General features: G+C 34.4%; 1 protein-coding gene and 1 pseudogene across 4 annotated transcripts in view; one reads left to right on the top strand and one right to left on the bottom strand.

Moving 5' to 3' along the window:
* Window positions 1-17,523, bottom strand: part of MACROD2 (mono-ADP ribosylhydrolase 2) — a 2,007,046-nt gene that overhangs the window by 1,864,227 nt on the left and 125,296 nt on the right. The gene's annotated exons all lie outside the window — the stretch shown is intronic.
* On the top strand, window positions 4,173-4,658 carry LOC102157020 (annotated as a pseudogene).

Below are 17,523 nucleotides of genomic sequence, written 5' to 3' on the forward strand. Positions count from 1 at the left end.
ATATATATATATATTTGATACTATATATATTTGATACTATATATATGTGTGTGTATGTATGTATATATATACACATGCTTTATTAAAATATTGCTTCTCTTTACATGAACCAGATTTATAAGTAACTAATACACATTAGAACTAAAATTTTGTGGAATTTTTTAAGTGGCATAATGAATGAATGCTTTTTTTAAGAAGGATCTATTTTCTCTCATTTTAATACCTTTATTTTAGCCTTTGTCAAATAGAGAATATATATAACAAATTTTTAACTGAAAAAAATGTGATTATTTACCAGATAATTATTTTCAGTTTGACACATTTAGAAACAACATGCTGAGGTATTTTCTATTCTTTGAGGATCAATATAAAAATGTTAATATAATCTGTTCCTATTAATATCTGCATATAGATTATGTATAATAAAAATCTTAACATGTTCTTGGAACTAGACAACCACTACTCCCACACTGATTATACATGATCATAAAATACCCAAAACTTCAGGCCTCTTTCCCTTTTAACATTCCCAAAAGGACTTTTCTTTCCCTCTTTCTTTACACTTTGAATACTCTATTTTGTCTAAGCCTAGGGTTACCTGCCACCCACTAGGAAAATTTTCTACTGGCTTTTTCTGTCCAAAGACTGTACTTCCACCATCGTTTTCATTTCTCAGCCAAAAAGTCCTTTTTCCCTCCTAGCAATTACAACTTACCCCTAGTGAAAAGTCCACTGAATTCACCCTCCCTCTTCTTACTATTCCTAGAATTTTCTTCGCAAAATTATATATACATATTTGTATATATAATACATATATATATATATATATCCTGTTCTTCCCTAATTATAACCTTAGCAGTCCACTATTTCAATCAGATCAGAGAATGAAGAGCTGATTACTGACATCTGTAATTATATTTATGTTTATAGTTATCCAGTCAGCCCAATTTTAATTTATGATCAAAGCAAATTAAGTTGTTTAATATAAAATGGTTGTCAATGCAGAATGAAAAATTAATATAAGCATACAATGATGGAAAATTGCTTACCAAAAGGTATAAATTAAAAATGTCTTGACAAAGACAATAACAGATGACATTTTGATAGAGTCTATGAAAACATTTTACCAACAGAAACACAGGAGTTGCCAAAATTATGTATCAACAAGCCATAATACAGTATCAGTACCTGGAATAATTGAAAATAGATAATAAAATAAACACAGAGAAGACAAAAAAAAACAGAATGAGAAAAAGATTCAAAAGATTTGATTGTTGTTGATTGGCTTAATTTATTCAGAGCATTAAGAAAAACATCAAATATTTTGCTGTCAAATATAACAAAACTAACTGTGCTAACAGAATGATAAATTCTGCTATCATATTAGATATTATATTTTGTTGATTAGTTCAAAGAAAAAACTACATGGGGCTTAGGGGAAACCCCCTGCTCTACACATACACACACACACACACACACACACACGTACACACACAGTTCTATTGAGCCAAAACATCTCTGAAACATAGCCTAGGATAAAGAAAACAAAGCCAATTAACCAGCTTAAGTATAAATTGATTATAAAAGTACTATTCAAGATAGTTAAATTTTTTACACTGGAATCAGTTGTAGAGATACTTTTGATTGCCATGTAACTAGACCATGTTTTAATCTTTCTTTCAAAAAGTATCATCACAGACCAGGTTAAAATTTTGCTAAGAAACAGGAGAATCCAAATAAAAATACAATACTTAGAGAATATCCTTTCTAGGAAGCAGCTAAAATCAGAGGTGTAAGGCGCACTTTCATGGCTGTCTATGGCAACAATGTACTCCCTTCCACTATTTCCTACCCAGTATTTCAATGCCAAACTCTTACCTGAGCCTAACAACACTAGGTCTTTTTACCTTCACTAGGTCTTGGGGAAAAAAATCTAGGCATCCTCTGCAGTAGAATGCACATAATATCATGTAATTAAAATTAAACTCATGAACATCCCGTCTTCACATCATTCTTACTCTTAAGAGTTTCAAGTTAATTAAGATTTCAGAAGTTAAATAGACACACACACGTAAACAGCACTGCTGGAATGTCTTAAAAACTGCACTATGATCTTTAAGTTGCATAAGTAACACAAAATTTGATTGGCAGGTACAACATAGTACCATAACATCTCAAATGATTTAAAGTTTTTTTTCTATAACTGTCCTAATATCATTAAGTGTCAGACACTAGGCTAGTTTCAAACAATTGAAAGTAAATAATTCCCAGTTCTGAACTCTACTTCATCAGATTATACTACCTACAATTAACAGAGTAGGCAACCAACTAGCACTAAATGCAATTCACTGTAAATCTAATTAAAAGTTTCTAAAAATTCAGGGTGCCTGGTTGGCTCAGTCAGTAGAGCATGTGACTATTATCTTGGGGTTGTAAATGCAAGTCCTATGTTGAATGCAGAGATTACTCAAAAAAAAAAAAAAAAAAAAAACTTAAAAAAAATTCTAAGCCCAAAAAGTTTCTAAAAATTAAAGAATAGCCACAGTTTTCCAAATAACTTTCTGATTTTAGAGACAGAATATCATCCTAAATCCAGGGTGAATATCACAGCATAATACATTATTAGCTGAATATAATCTATCTTACATTGACTTCAAACTGGAGTGTGAAGGATCATGAGCATCAACTTTGTCAATGCTTTTCAACTTTTCTGACCCCTTTTTGCTCATCCATCTTCTCTTTCAGTGCTACCCTAAGCATAATAAGTTCAATAACAAAAACACTTTTTTTTTATTCTTTTGGGAAGAAACCTACCTATGATTATTTGACACTGAGTAATGAATATAGACCTCCTTTAGAGAATATCATTCAGCAGAATTCCATTAACGTACTATTTTTTAAAGTTGACTTGAGCACTGTATACATAAAATACACTTCAAAAAACTAGTTAATGGATGGTTTTATCCATCTTGTTTTATCCATGCATATGGTTACTTGTCCAACCATAAAAATCATCCATAAAAATCAATGCAGTAAGCTCAACACATGACCATTTTTCTAGATATCCTTAGAACTGAGAACATACAACAACAAACAGATGGCTTCCTCACAGCTTCAGACCATGCCATTTATAACCAAAGTCATAATGAATAACTGATAGCCACTCTAGAGGACCACTTCCCACTGTGTATCAAGAACCTTAAAAATGCCTCCCCTTTGACTCTTCACATCCCTTTATAAAAATTCATCCAAAGATGATAGTGAACGTATATAAGGATGTATTAAAAAAAAAGTCATTAACAGCACAATTTATAGTAACAAAAAGCTTTATTAAAAAGTTTAGGTGCTCAGCAATCAACGATCAAGCAGTTATCACAGAGCATATCAATAGGATACGGTCATTGAAAATTATGTTTTAGAAGACAGTTTATGAAATAAAAAGATTATTACAGGTTGTAAAGAAAAAAGAGGCTATGAAACACTGAGTATAATCCCATTTTTCAAAAATTAAATATAAATTTATGTGTAGAATAAGACCTGAGAGAATACATCAAAATGTAACTGTAGGTGATCCCTGGGGTGATGGGATTATAAATGTTCTTTATTTTATTCTTGTTGCCACTTCACATTTTCTGTTCACTTGTATACAAGTATTATTTCAATAAAAATGGCAAAGTCCATTTTTCTCCAACTTATAAAATTTAGCAAAAGTGGCATACATGATGTATAAAATTACCATAAAAATTATAATTTTTTGAGAAGTAAAATTGGGATGTTGTTCCTCTACTACATATAACAAGCAGGAAATTTCTGTTGTCAGGAATGTTACATGATTTATTACAGAATCACACTTAGAACATAAGTCATATAACTCCCAATCTCTGCTCTTTTAAAACAGAAGCAGTCACTCTATTACATTTTCCTTTAGATCATGCTCACTTCTACCCCTTAGTAAATTCACAATTAATTGCCTTACTCATCATTTTTCTTCTCTCTCCCTTTCCCCATCCTTCTTTTTATTAGTAAAGTTTTCTTCTTACAAATAAAAAAAACTACTACCTTAAAATATACTTTATTATCTGAATTGATTTCCAGCTAAGAAGTCTTTACCTTAAAAGTATGGAAAAAAGGCTGTGGAGTGTGGGCCGCCGGGGTCGGTAAAGGATCTCAAGATGGCTAGGCAAAAACTTGCTCTAAAAACCATTGACTGGGTAGCTTCTGGGGAGATCATACCCTGAAACCAGAAGGCCATTGCCAACTCTCTGAAATCCTGGAATGAGATGCTTACCTCCAGGTTGGCTACTCTTCCTGAGAAACCACCTGCTATCAACTGGGCTTACTACAAGGCCAATGTGGCAAAGGCTGGCTTGGTAGATGACTTTGAGAAGAAGTTTAATGCCCTGAAGGTTCCTGTGCCAGAGGATAAATACACTGTCCAAGTGGATGCTGAGGAAAAAGAAGATGTGAAAAGCTATGCTGAGTTTTTGTCTCTCCCAAAGGCCAGGACTGAAAAATATGAAAAAGAGCTGGAGAAGATGAAGAACATAATTCTATTTGATCAGATGACCACTGACGACCTGAATGAAGTCTTCCCAGAAACCAAATTAGACAAGAAGAAGTATCCCTATTGGCCACACAAGCCAATCAAAAATTTATAAACTTGAGTTGGGGAGAAAGCCCTGGCCCTCATATTATAAACATTGGACATTAAAAATAATGATATGATATGGAAAAAAGTATTAAAAAAAACAGAAGGGAGGAAGAAAGTTCAGGAAGAATAACAACAAAATAAAATTAAATGACTGTACTGATCAGAAAGGGGGAGTGATGTGGCAGGGAATCTCTTCTTCCTAATATTTTCATGCTCTCCTTGCTTATTCAGATGATTAGGTTATTTAGCCTGATAGGTTATTTTGCTGAGGGAAAACAAAACAAAAAAGTACCTACATTCAGAAGAAAGATACAATATTTCCAGAAATAAATAACTACACACTGAGTTGTTACCATATAACACTCACTATGACAAGCTTTGTTTGCTAGATAAGATTTTTTTTTGAATTTTATTTATTTATGATAGTCATCACAGAGAGAGAGAGAGGCAGAGACACAGGCAGAGGGAGAAGCAGGTTCCATGCACCGGGAGCCCGACGTGGGATTCGATCCTGAGTCTCCAGGATCGCGCCCTGGGCCAAAGGCAGGCGCTAAACCGCTGCGCCACCCAGGGATCCACTAGATAAGATTTTTAAGGCATAGCTAGGCTTTTACTTATTAAAGGTAAGCAAAAGAACAAGTTTCCAGAAAAAAGTAAGTTACATGGCAACACAATTTCCTAATTCAAGCCCTATGCAGGAACCCAACTTTTAAATGTCAGACTTTGTGCTGCATCAGCATAATTAGTCCTTATAAAAACCAAGTCCAGCCTCAATTTTTAACTTCTTTGAGTACAGCTGGTGAGGGGGGAGATGGGAAATTCAGAGGAGCAAGGAGCGAGTAAAAGAGAGCAAAGAGGCTAACAGAGAAGGAAAGTGAAGATAAAATGGAAGACACAGAAGATGAAGAGATGGGGAGGAAAGGTGTGAAAATGGAGAGAAATAGTGCTTAGCTATTGGTTGATAAGAAATCATCTTACACAAAAACATACATTTATGTTCATAGCATAAAAACAGAATATAAGGAGAAAATCATAGTATATTTTAATAGCTTTAAGAAAAAAAGATATAAAAAAGACAACACTTGGATACATATCATTATGCATTTATCCAAACCCATAAAATGTACAACACCAAGAGTAATATCAACAAACTATGGACTCTGATTCATAATGATATGTCAATGTAGGTTCATCAACTATTAACAGGTCTACCACTCTGGTGGGGAATGCTGATAATTGGAGAGGTTGTACACATGGGAACAGAAGGTGTATGGGAAATCTTGTACATTCCCCTCAATTTTGCTGTAAATCTAAAATTGCTCTTGAAAAAGTCTTAATTTAAAAAATTAATAAACACTCCTAAGCAAAACATTTTGAACCAGGAGAAATACTGAAAATTCATACTGATGTGTATTTTTTTAATTCATTACTCTAGTGGGAAGAAACAACATGAACAGCAGTCAGCTATTTACAACCTTCTGAGTGCTTTACAGCTGGAAGAATATAATTCATTACATTAAATAACAGCCAATGAAATATGTTCAGTAGAATGAATTGCAAATATTAAATATCAAAAACAAGTTTTTGTTTTTAGGAAAAGAATTTGATAGCTTCTTAACACTTTTAAATCCATTTAAAGTAAGAGGAAATGTGGTTCTGCATGATATAACCACCAATTTCTCTGCTCACATGAAAACTCATCTCACCAAATATAACTGGTTTGACAGAAAATAAAATATGAAGAATGTGGCTTCTAAGTATTAATCTGGAGGAATATGTAACAATGTATCCTCCTCAACTAAACAAGATACTATCAATGACTGACAAAAGTAAATCTGAAAGCTAGACAGGTGAAGAAAACCAAAATAATAAAATTATTTTCTGTGGAAGTGACACCAAAAAGAACCTAATGAAATGAAATCTTACAAAATAATTAGACTTCACAGACACATTCTTTAAATCTCAGTATACAAATGTCTTCCAGAGTAATTTATTCAACATGGTATGATTATCACAAAAAATGTTCTTCAATTACTAATTTACCAGTAATTTGCTAATTATTTACTGTCATTCATGCATTCATGTCAAACATAATTCCTGAATATTCACTTCAGGTCAAACACTGTGTCAGGCACTGCTGATAACTAGAAGCTACAAATAAACACAAGGTAGAGTAACCACAATAACTCAAACATGAATCCATAGCAGCACTGAAATTCAGAAACTTTCAAAACTTCAATTCAGCCAAAAAATTCAATTATCCCTTCCACTATTACCTTAATTCTAATATCTAAGAGTAATAAAACAACTAGTTTCAGATTCAAGTTTCTTACATTCTGGCTAATTTTCTTATGAGTCATAAGAAAGGCAAAAAATCAAGAGGATGCTCAAAAGACCAAAAATCTCCACTAACTTGAAAGGAAGAAGTTTTCCTTATAATAGTCACTTTTCCAAACACTGTGCTCACTTACAATATTTTTATTTAAAACAGGGATCAGGGGATCCCTGGGTGGCTCAGCAGTTTGGTGCCTGCCTTTGGCCCAGGGCGTGGTCCTGGAGTCCCGGGATCAAGTCCCACATCAGGCTCCCTGCATGGAGCCTGCTTCTCCCTCTGCCTGTGTCTCTGCCTCTTCCTCTCTCTGTGTGTCTTCATGAATAAATAAATAAAATCTTTAAAAAATAAATATAAATAAATAAATAAATAATAAAATAGGAATCAGAGTAAGGGTTCTAAAAACACATTTGATAGAAATAAATGCTAAGTGCTCAAAAACTCTTTAAATGGCCTAAGATCCACAACATGTAGCAACTGTGAGTTTTTCTGCAGCGCAAGTTCGAATTTGCACTCAGTGGGAGGCTTGAATGTGGGAAGTCTGTCCCTTGGCCTGGGCATAAGCCCTACCACAGCCTTCATCTCTCTATTTCAGCATATCTTGCTTTTCTACCTGACTTGAGTCACATTTTATAATGGATGCCCAGAAGAAATAAAATACTACTTTCAATTGTGAGGTCCTTCCAGTATTATTAAACGGTTTAAGGATAGTCATGTCTTATTATCTTTATATCACTGGCCTCTAACATCATGCATGTCTCGAAGCAAGAACTATAGTAATGATAATGATGATGATGATGATGATTCTTAACATGGAAAGCTTACTATAGAAGCATCCAGTGCTGTGCTTAAAAGTGCTTTGCATACATTGTCTAATTTTTACAACTCATTAAGGTACAAACGGGAAAAGTAGTTTTTAGATACAAACAGAATTGACATAGATCAAATTCTGATGCGTATACTGCACCATCTTAGAAAATTTATGTCCCTGTTCTGAACTTTAGTTTGCTCACCTATATAATAGAAGTCATATTTACCTCATTGTGCTGCTGCTATGAAGATTTAGGGTGATAGCACCCAAAAACAGCTAGCTTGTTACCTGAACATAACAGGCCCTCACAAAGGTTAGTTCTCCTCTCACTGCTCTACTACTTTCCCTTCATCACTCATGGTGCCCAGGAAATTCAGACTGGAGATATCTTTTTAGCCCCTGATAGACATTCTTAAACTTTGGTTGGTTACTAGAATTACCTGGGGAATTCAGTGTAAATATAAAAGCCCTGGCCTTTTTCAAGGAGCCCTGGCCCTGGTGGTCTTTCTTAGCTCTCCAGATGATTATAATACACAGGAATGTTTGAGAGAAGCTGCTCTACAGTTCTTCTCTCCCTAGCTATTTGATGCTCTGACTCCTATCCCAGAAGGAAACTTTAACTTCTGACGTTTGAAAAAACTTGATGAACTTTCCTCCATCCTATCAGTATCAATCTAGAAGACTTTGCAGACATTTCCTTGATTTCTCCACAAGGAAAAAGTAAGGATAGGTGTCAAAGGGTAGCCAGGAATTGATCACTTGCAGAGAGAAAACATCACAGGATTGTAGAGCATCATACATCAGAACTAGGCTGTGTATCTTTTTTCTCTTGTTCCTCCCTTCCCCCAATTAACTGCTAAATTCTACCCAAATCTACAACTGATTAGAACAGCAGAAACCTGAGTCGGCCCAAGCAGTAACAAATGGGGACATGGCAGAACTAAATGACAAATTTACCGTTTTAATTCAGCTTTCAATGCCGACAACTAAATTACAAAGTAACTCAATACTGACAGAAACCTTTATTGGGGATAAACTATAATCAGCCTTACAAAGAAGGAATGGTTCAGAAGAATACTAGTTTACGGAAAATGACAGTCTCCCTGGCAGTGATTAAACAGGTTTCCAACAAAGTAATATGCAGAAAACAACAATGTTAATAACATTATGCTAATATTAATTTGAATATGCTGTTCAAATTTCAGAAATTAATTGCTTCTTTATTTTGGAAAATATGAACACTTACTATAAATCTTTAGGAAGCTCAAATTCAAAAAAAAAAAAAAAAAAAAGGAAGCTCAAATTCCATAAAAACTCTCTAATAGGGTACTTAATAGTGAGAAAGAATAGGGATATTGTGTGTGATTTTCAAATTAATTAAATATTTTATAAACATTATGGAACTATTTGAGAAAATAATATTGAGAAACTAAAAAAAAAGGTAGCATTAGATTTCTAGAGATTCGTGCAATCAAAGCTCTATTACTTAGGACTTTGCCAATAAGAAAACAACAAAAACTAGCATTTCAGATATTTCCCAATATATGTCTTCAAACTAGTGGCCATTATCCATAATTTTAAGAGGTTTAATGATTTCAAGCATAATGAACACAGACGGAAGTCAATCTTTTCTAAGAGATGTTTCTCTCCTTAGAAATCTATAAAAAAAAATAACACAAATTAACTGAATCAGTATTTTTTGAACCCCAACTCTGAGCTGGGAAATAAAGAATAATCATGACATTAACTAGTATTTATTTGTAACTATCAAATATACTAGATTATAAATTCTTTCAGTAAGTGCAGGGGTGAAGTAAATCTATTCATCTTTATTCTAAACTCTATTTAAGCCTAACACATATCGACACAACACACATATAAAATGCTTTATTGTGGACATTAATTTAGTTAATAATAAATATATGTATACAAGGGAAGAGGAAACATGGTTTCAGGGAAAATGGGGGTAAACTTCCAAACCAAGGCATAAGGAAAAGACTCTAGGATGAAAAATTGTCTTGATACAGAGTAGCTGAACATGATGAGCCCTGAGAGAAATCTGTGGAAGTGAGGAATATTCTAGAAGTGAAAACCTCAGACAGTACAATGGGCAATACCCCCGTAATTATGGTCACTAAACCTGTGCTTACACAAATAACATAACAATGTTGTCCCTTCAACTAACCCTCATAAACAAAAAAAAAAAAAAATAGGCTGCTTCTAAAAGTAACATAATATCCTCTAGTATGAAGATGTAAAAATATGACTACTTAAGAATATTGTAATATGTAAAATTATAATCATAGTTCAATTATCTATTTCTTCTTTGCTTGGCTAGATTGTAAGCACTCTGAAGACAGACATTAGAAACTTCTGTAATCAATATCTTACCCCAGTTCTGGACCAGGGAAATACAAGGCAGGTAATAAATATTAGTTAAATGAATAATAAGTGAATTGTTCTACATATAAAAAGTAAGAGATAAATAAATGAACAGAAACAGGGTAAGTAAAAGGTCTGACTGAGGACAGAAGAAAACTGGAAAGTAGGACAAACTTGAAAATATCCTGATTAAAAGCTAAAGGATAATATGCACTTTTACCAAAACACAGTCTCTGAAAAGCAGTGATTGACAAATCTAGGTTTAGAATAAGGAAATGAAAATATGAGTATATTATTTGTATTTCAATTCATCAATAATTTCAAAATTTTTGCTTTATTTCAGATTTTTTTAAAGTCTATCTTTAATCCATATGCAATCCACATACTTAAGACATTCTTATAAATTTCCAGAAGGTCCATTAAAGAACATGAAAAAAATGGCTAATGGCATTTCTAGATAAATGCTCCTTTATATCTATCTAGGCATCAGATCTTTATCCTTACAATCTCCTAAAAAAAAAAAAAAATGAGTTTGTAAAAAACAAAGATAGAAAAACATCACTGAGATAAAATATGGGGGGAAAAAATCTTTGCCCAGTATAAGACCTGATTACCTTAATTATTTTAATTTTGAAAGGAACCTAGGGATGCCTAGGTGACTCAGTGGGTAAGCATCTGCCTTTGGCTCAAGTTGTGATTCCCAGGGTCCTGGGATGGAATCCTCTGGGGAGCCTGCTTCTCCCTCTGCCTATGTCCCTGCCTTTCACTGTGTCTCTCATGAATAAATAAATAAAATCTAGAAGAAGAAGAAGAAGAAGAAGAAGAAGAAGAAGAAGAAGAAGAAGAAGAAGAAGAGAGGAGAGGAGGAGGAGGAGGAGGAGAGGAGGAGGGAGGAGAGGAGATCGTTCGTGAGACTCAGGGTAGAAGAAGCCTATTCCTTCTTCTCCTCCTCCGTCCACTCATACTCCTACGCCTCCCCTCCTCACTCCTACTCGCACCTCCTCCTACCGCCTCCGCCTCCTCCTCCCTCCTCCTCCTCCTCCTCCGCCCCTCGCTCCTCCTCCCTCCACCCTCTCCCCCTCCCATCCTCGCCGCCCTCTCCCCCCTCCCTCCTCTCCCTCCCTCCACCCGACCCTCAATACCAATCCAACTCCGCTCCCTCCCCTCCCGCACCCCGAAGAAAGAAAGAAGAAAGAAAGAAATCTAAATACAGAGTTGAACTTGGCCCAATCTCTTATCCAGAAATTTCTTTTCCAGCATTATTGAGATACAATTGACATATAACATTGTGTATGTATAAAGCATACAACATACTGATTTGATACTCTTGTATATTGCAAATCATTTATCTCCATAGCTAAGACTTCCATTATGCCTCATAATTACCAATTCTTTTTGTGGTGAAAACATTTAAAATCTAATCTCTTAATGGCTTATGACACTGGGATGCTCATAAGATAGTCTTACCTAATTATTTTAATGTTTCAAGAATATGTTTTATTTGCTAACTTTCCCCTCCCAAAAATGTGATTTATACATGCAATTCAAAAATCATAAATCTCTTATTTATTTTAGTCTGAAACAAGGTTAATAGAGGATACTCATTCCATAGGGGTCTATTACATTTCAAAGTTATGAACCAACATACTAGTCAGTGGATTCAATTAAATCAAATAGTCAGAAATGTATTCAAAATGAAATAACCAGACTAGAACTTCTTGAATTTTTTTTTCTTCAAGCAAGTGGTCATCAAGCAGGAATTCCACACATATTAGACTCTGTAACCATTTCCACATTAAGCAGAATTATCACATTGCTATAAAATGTGGACTCCACTTAAGAATGCTGCTAGTCAATGATTTCATCATTTTATCAGGCATGTGAAGGTTGTTATCTGCTAGCTGAATGTTGCTACACAAGGTGGTTATACAAACACTGTTTGCTTAAAGACAGTGTTATCTGCAAAAAGAAGTCTCTGCCAAAGTAATGTAAATCATTTCCCAAGATATCTCACAAATCAGCCTAGACTCTTGACAAACTCCCTGTAAGAGTGTAAAAACTTTCCTTAAAGGAAAACTACGGATTAATTAATATACAGAAAACAATGCACATAACCAACTTCTAATGATAGGATCCCATTTCCATGCTAACTTCATTTTGGTGAGTTAGTTCTTTAAGCTTCCCCTGGTCAAATTTTCTAGGATAATTACCGTCAAGAGGTGAATTCATTTTAAAAAAAGAATGATGAAAAACATGGAGTGTTTTCTTAACTTATTGTAGAAGGTAAGATTAATCTGCCAGAGACACTGCCTTATTATGCCTCTTTGGTGTTTATGTGTGTGTGTGTATGTGTGTGTAGCTACCCAACCCACCCTACGACTTTAATCTGTGCTTTTTTCATAATTCATACTACATAAACATCCCAAGTATCCCTTTTTTTTTTTTTTTTCCAAGTATCCCTTTTAATCTACAAATGAACATGAACGAATCGTTTGCAATCAGAATCACAGGCAATATTTATTCATAATGATAAGAAATTTTGGTTATAGAAAATATTAATATTCCATAGGGGCTTATCTATCAAACCTATAAGCATTTTAATGCATCTCTGATTAATCTCAACTTCATCAGGAACTTACCAGATAACATGAAAGACAGTACATGCAAATCTTAAAAGCAGTGACAAGTTTAACAAAAAGCTGTTATCAAATTCTTAAAAAGCCATCAATTTGGCAACCTCATAACTGATTTCTTATTTAGCAAAATAATGAGTGTGATGGCAACATCATAATGCTTGACAACATAGAGCTCTTCTGGGGCATTTAGGCACTCTGCTAACAAGCCAGCAGCCCTGGCTCCTTCATTTACATGAGGACAGCAGTGAGCAGGAAAAGATGGCATAACGCAAAAAGAAAATAACTTGAAACTCAGGCAGTTGCCCAGGGGATGGTAAAGAGTCAAATTGAAAAACCTATGGTCGCTAAGCAGTAGCAAAAGCAGTGGAGAGATTCTCTTCCAGCTATGCAGCAGCTGCAGTAAATTCAAATTCATGGAATCGCAGCACACTCTGGTGACAAAAACGGGCTACCTCCAGCTAGCCCTGATCAAAGTCACGGAAACACCATCAAGGTAGGGAATAGAGTAAGCTACCTAATGTTTCTTCAAATCTTCCTGAGAAGAACCAAAAATACAGTGAGTCGACTTGCACTTTAATGTAAAAAAGAAAATCAAGAGACTTTATATAAATCAAATGCTAAAAATATCTTTTAAGTATCTGGCTTAATCACAAGCAGTGTGCACTTGGGCAAGTTTTTACCTTGTGCATTAATTTTGTATTAGAGATTCTGAAAAGTACTTATCTTATAGGGTAACCATGAGGATCTAATAAAGACAATGTCTGTAGTATGCTTAGAACAGGACCTGGCATACAGAAAGCACTATATGTATTCATTAAAGAAAGAAATGAATGAAATCAATGCAAAAATAGGATTTTAGGCTGAAAAAGAATAATAATATTAAAAGCTGCAATATATTGAGTGCTTACTGTGTACCATGCACTTTGCTCTTTACATACATTCTCCTCTTTAATCTTTATAATAAATCTTTCATTTATATATGACGGAAAGCAAAGGTGAAGTCCAAAACAAAAGTAGCAAACAGCAAACTGGCCAGGATTTCAAACCCAGGTACTTCTGTCTCTGAAACCTATTCCTTAACTACTGCATTAGGAAAAAAGAATTTTATTCATCTGTTCCTATTATATAAATGAGGATACTGAATTGTCTTAGCTAAAGTCCCAGTTAGCTAGTAGATAAATGAAGAATTAGGTATCTGAACCTACAATAAGCAGATACCACTCTGTTTCAAAAAACTAAATAGGAATAAAATTAAAAATATAAATCTAAATAGATATAAAATTCAATTGCCAATAGGAATAGTCTCAAATCAGCCAGGATTATAGTTAAAGATATCTACCTTATCTACCCCCCAAAAGAACACATCCAGGTAAATTATAGTAAATTAGGCAGCAGAAGAAATGTTTCTCCTTGGATGGTAAGGCAAGAAAGGTCGAGTGTCCTGGATATGACTCTGTAATATAATCAACCTATTCATCACAGTAAATGCCAAATCTAGTGCTAAAACATGTGGCAAATTTCAACTTTGTTTTTCCAACATTGAAGGAAAGACCATAAGGAGGGCTGGATAGGTACATAAGCTCACCAGCTGGCTCTCTTGGCCAACACCACTGAGGATCAGTTCAAAAATAAAGAGATCTGCGGCAGGTGCTTTCTCCCTGAGTATGCCTAGGCTAGACGATGAAAGTTCCCCACCCACAGGTACTGGCTGAGCCATGTGGCAGAGTATACACAAGCTCTACCCTACTCCATCCTACAGAGAAAATGCTGGTATTTTAACATTAAGGGTGAAAAGAGCTGGATACATATATTGAAAATACAAGTGCATCTGCATTTTGTTTACCAATTAAAGCTCAGTGCTATTACCCCTGTATAAAAAAGTTTCACTTAAATCCAATGATAACCTAAATTATGGACATGTTACATGATATTTATATTCCCTTGATATATTCATCATAAATGGCTTACCAGAATCACAAGCACACGTTTTTATTTTTAAGTGAAAAATATTTTTTTCCTTTCTTTGAAATGAAAGCAACAAAATTATCCAGGGAACTTTCTCTTTCTGGTTACTCTTCCAAAACATAATCAATCTTTATTTGTATTTATCTTCTGCTATGTTCTGAATGATATAATCCCAAATTCATATGTTAAAATTATAAACCCCCCAGGAGTCAAAAGGCATTTTATTCCTATCCTTCTCAACTATTCCAAAAAATTGAAGAGAAAAGAATGTTTCCAAATTCATTCTACCAGGCAAGCTTTAACGCAATACTAAAACCAGACAAAGACATTACAAGAAAGGAATTATAGACTAATATCTCTGATGAACATGATACAAAAATCATCCAAAAAATATCAGCACACCAAGTTCAACAACACATTAAAAGAATCATGCACTGCAATCATGTGTGATTTATTCCAGGAGTGCAAGGATGGGTCAATGTACATAAATCAATTGGTGCAATACACCACATTAACAAAAATGAAGAACAAAAAACATATGATCATCTCAATACATGCAGAAAAGGCATTTGACAAAATTCAACATTCATTCATAATAAAAATTCTCAACAAAGTAGGTATAGAAGGAAAATGCCTCAACATAATAAGGGCCATACAAGACAAATCCACAGGTAACATCATACTCAAGGTGAAAAGTTGAAAGCTTTTCCCCTGGGATCAAGAACAATAAAAGGGTGTCCAATCTCATGACTTGTTTTCAACATAGTTCTAGAAGTCCTAACTATTGCAATCAAACAAGAAAAAAAACATAAAAGTCATCCAAATTGTTAAGGAGGAAGTAAAATTGTCACTATTTGCAGATTATATGATAATATGCATAGCCACCTTAAAGACTCCACCAAAAACTATTAGAACTAAGAAATGAATTCAGTAAACTTACAGGACACAAAACTAATACACATAAATCTGTTGCTTTTCTATACACTAATAACAAAGTAACAGAAAGAGAAATTTAAAAAAAATATTCCCAGTTACAAGTACATCAAAAAGAATAAAATACCTAGGAGTAAATTTAACCAAGGAGTGAAAGACCCATACTCTGAAAAACTATAAGATATTGATGAAAGAAATTGGTGGATGACACAAATGAAAGATATACTGTGCTTATAGACTACAAAAAATAATATTTTAAAATGTCCATACTATTCAAAGCAATCTAAAAATTCAATGCAACCTATGTAAAAATACCAAAAGCATTTTTTTAAAAATAGAACTAAGACAAATAATCCTAAAGTTTGTATGGAACCACAAAAACCCCAAATAGCCAAGGTACTCTTGAGAAAAAAGAACAAAGGTGATGGCATCACTCTTCCAGATCTCAAACCATACACACACATGAATATTACTCAGCCATAAAGAAGAATGATATCTCCCCATTTGTAGCAACATGGATGGACCTAGAGGGTATTATGCTAAGTGAAATAAGTCAGACAGAAGAAAACAAACACTGTATGATTTCATTTATATGTAGAATCTAAAAAACAAATGAATTAACAAAACAAAATAGATTTATAAGTACAGAGAATAATCTAGTAGTTGCCAGAGGAGATGGCAAGAATGAGTAAAATAGCAGAAGGGGATGAAGAGGTAAAAACTTCCAATTATAAAATAATTAAAACACAGAGATAGGAAATATAGTCAATAATATTGTAATAACTTTGTGTGATGACATATATTAACTACACTTATCACTGTGAGCCTTTTGTAATGTACATAAATGTCAAGTGTTTATACCTGAAATTAACATAACATTGTATGTCAACTATAGTTCAAATAAAAATATCCTAACCCCTGAAGATGATGGTATTAGGCCTCTATGAGGTGCTTAACGGAAGGGTCATGAGAGGGAAGGCTTCATAGATGGGATTAGTGTTCTTATAACACAGACTTCAAAAGTGGGGGAGGGGTGCCTGGGTGGCTCAGTCCATTAAGTATGTGATTCTTAATTTAGCTCAGGTTATGATCTCAAGGTTGTGAGATGGAGCCCCCACATCAGGCTCCTGCTGAGCATGGAGCCTACTTTAAATTCTCCCCCTCTCTCTCTGCCCATTCACCCATCATGTACATGCACTCTATCTAAAAAAATAAAAATAATAAAACAGACTCCACAGAGATCCCTCTCCACTTTTACCATGTGAGGACACAGTGAGAAGGCACCAGCTATAAAACAGGAAGAGGGCTCTCACAGAACACAATCATGCTGGCACCTTGATCTTGAGCTTCCAAGCCTTCAGAACTATGAGAAACATATTTCTATTGTTAATAAGCTACTGAATCTCTGGTATTTTATTACAGCAGCCCAAACAGTCTAATATATATAAATTCAGAACAGAAAAATTAATTCTGGTACAGAAAGAATATTATCTATCATCTCTGTCCTAAGTTTTACTTTTTAATTTTTTATTATTTTTAAAGATTTTATTTATTTATTCATGAGAGACACATGGAGAAAGAGAGGCAGAGACATAGGCAGAGGGAGAAGCAGGCTGCATGCACAGAGCCGGACATGGGATTCAATCCCATGTCTCCAGGATCACACCGTAAGCTGAAGGCAGCACTAAATGACTGAGCCATCCAGGCTGCCCCTCTGTCCTAAGTTTTAAATGGTGGCTCTCCCTTTGGTATCTATCAGCTCTTCTCACAGGGGAGGAAACAGAGCATGTTTATCTTTGGTCTACCAATGCTC

This window comes from Canis lupus, chromosome 24 (genome assembly GCF_011100685.1).
Source record: "Canis lupus familiaris isolate Mischka breed German Shepherd chromosome 24, alternate assembly UU_Cfam_GSD_1.0, whole genome shotgun sequence".
Classification (NCBI taxonomy): Eukaryota; Metazoa; Chordata; class Mammalia; order Carnivora; family Canidae; genus Canis; species Canis lupus.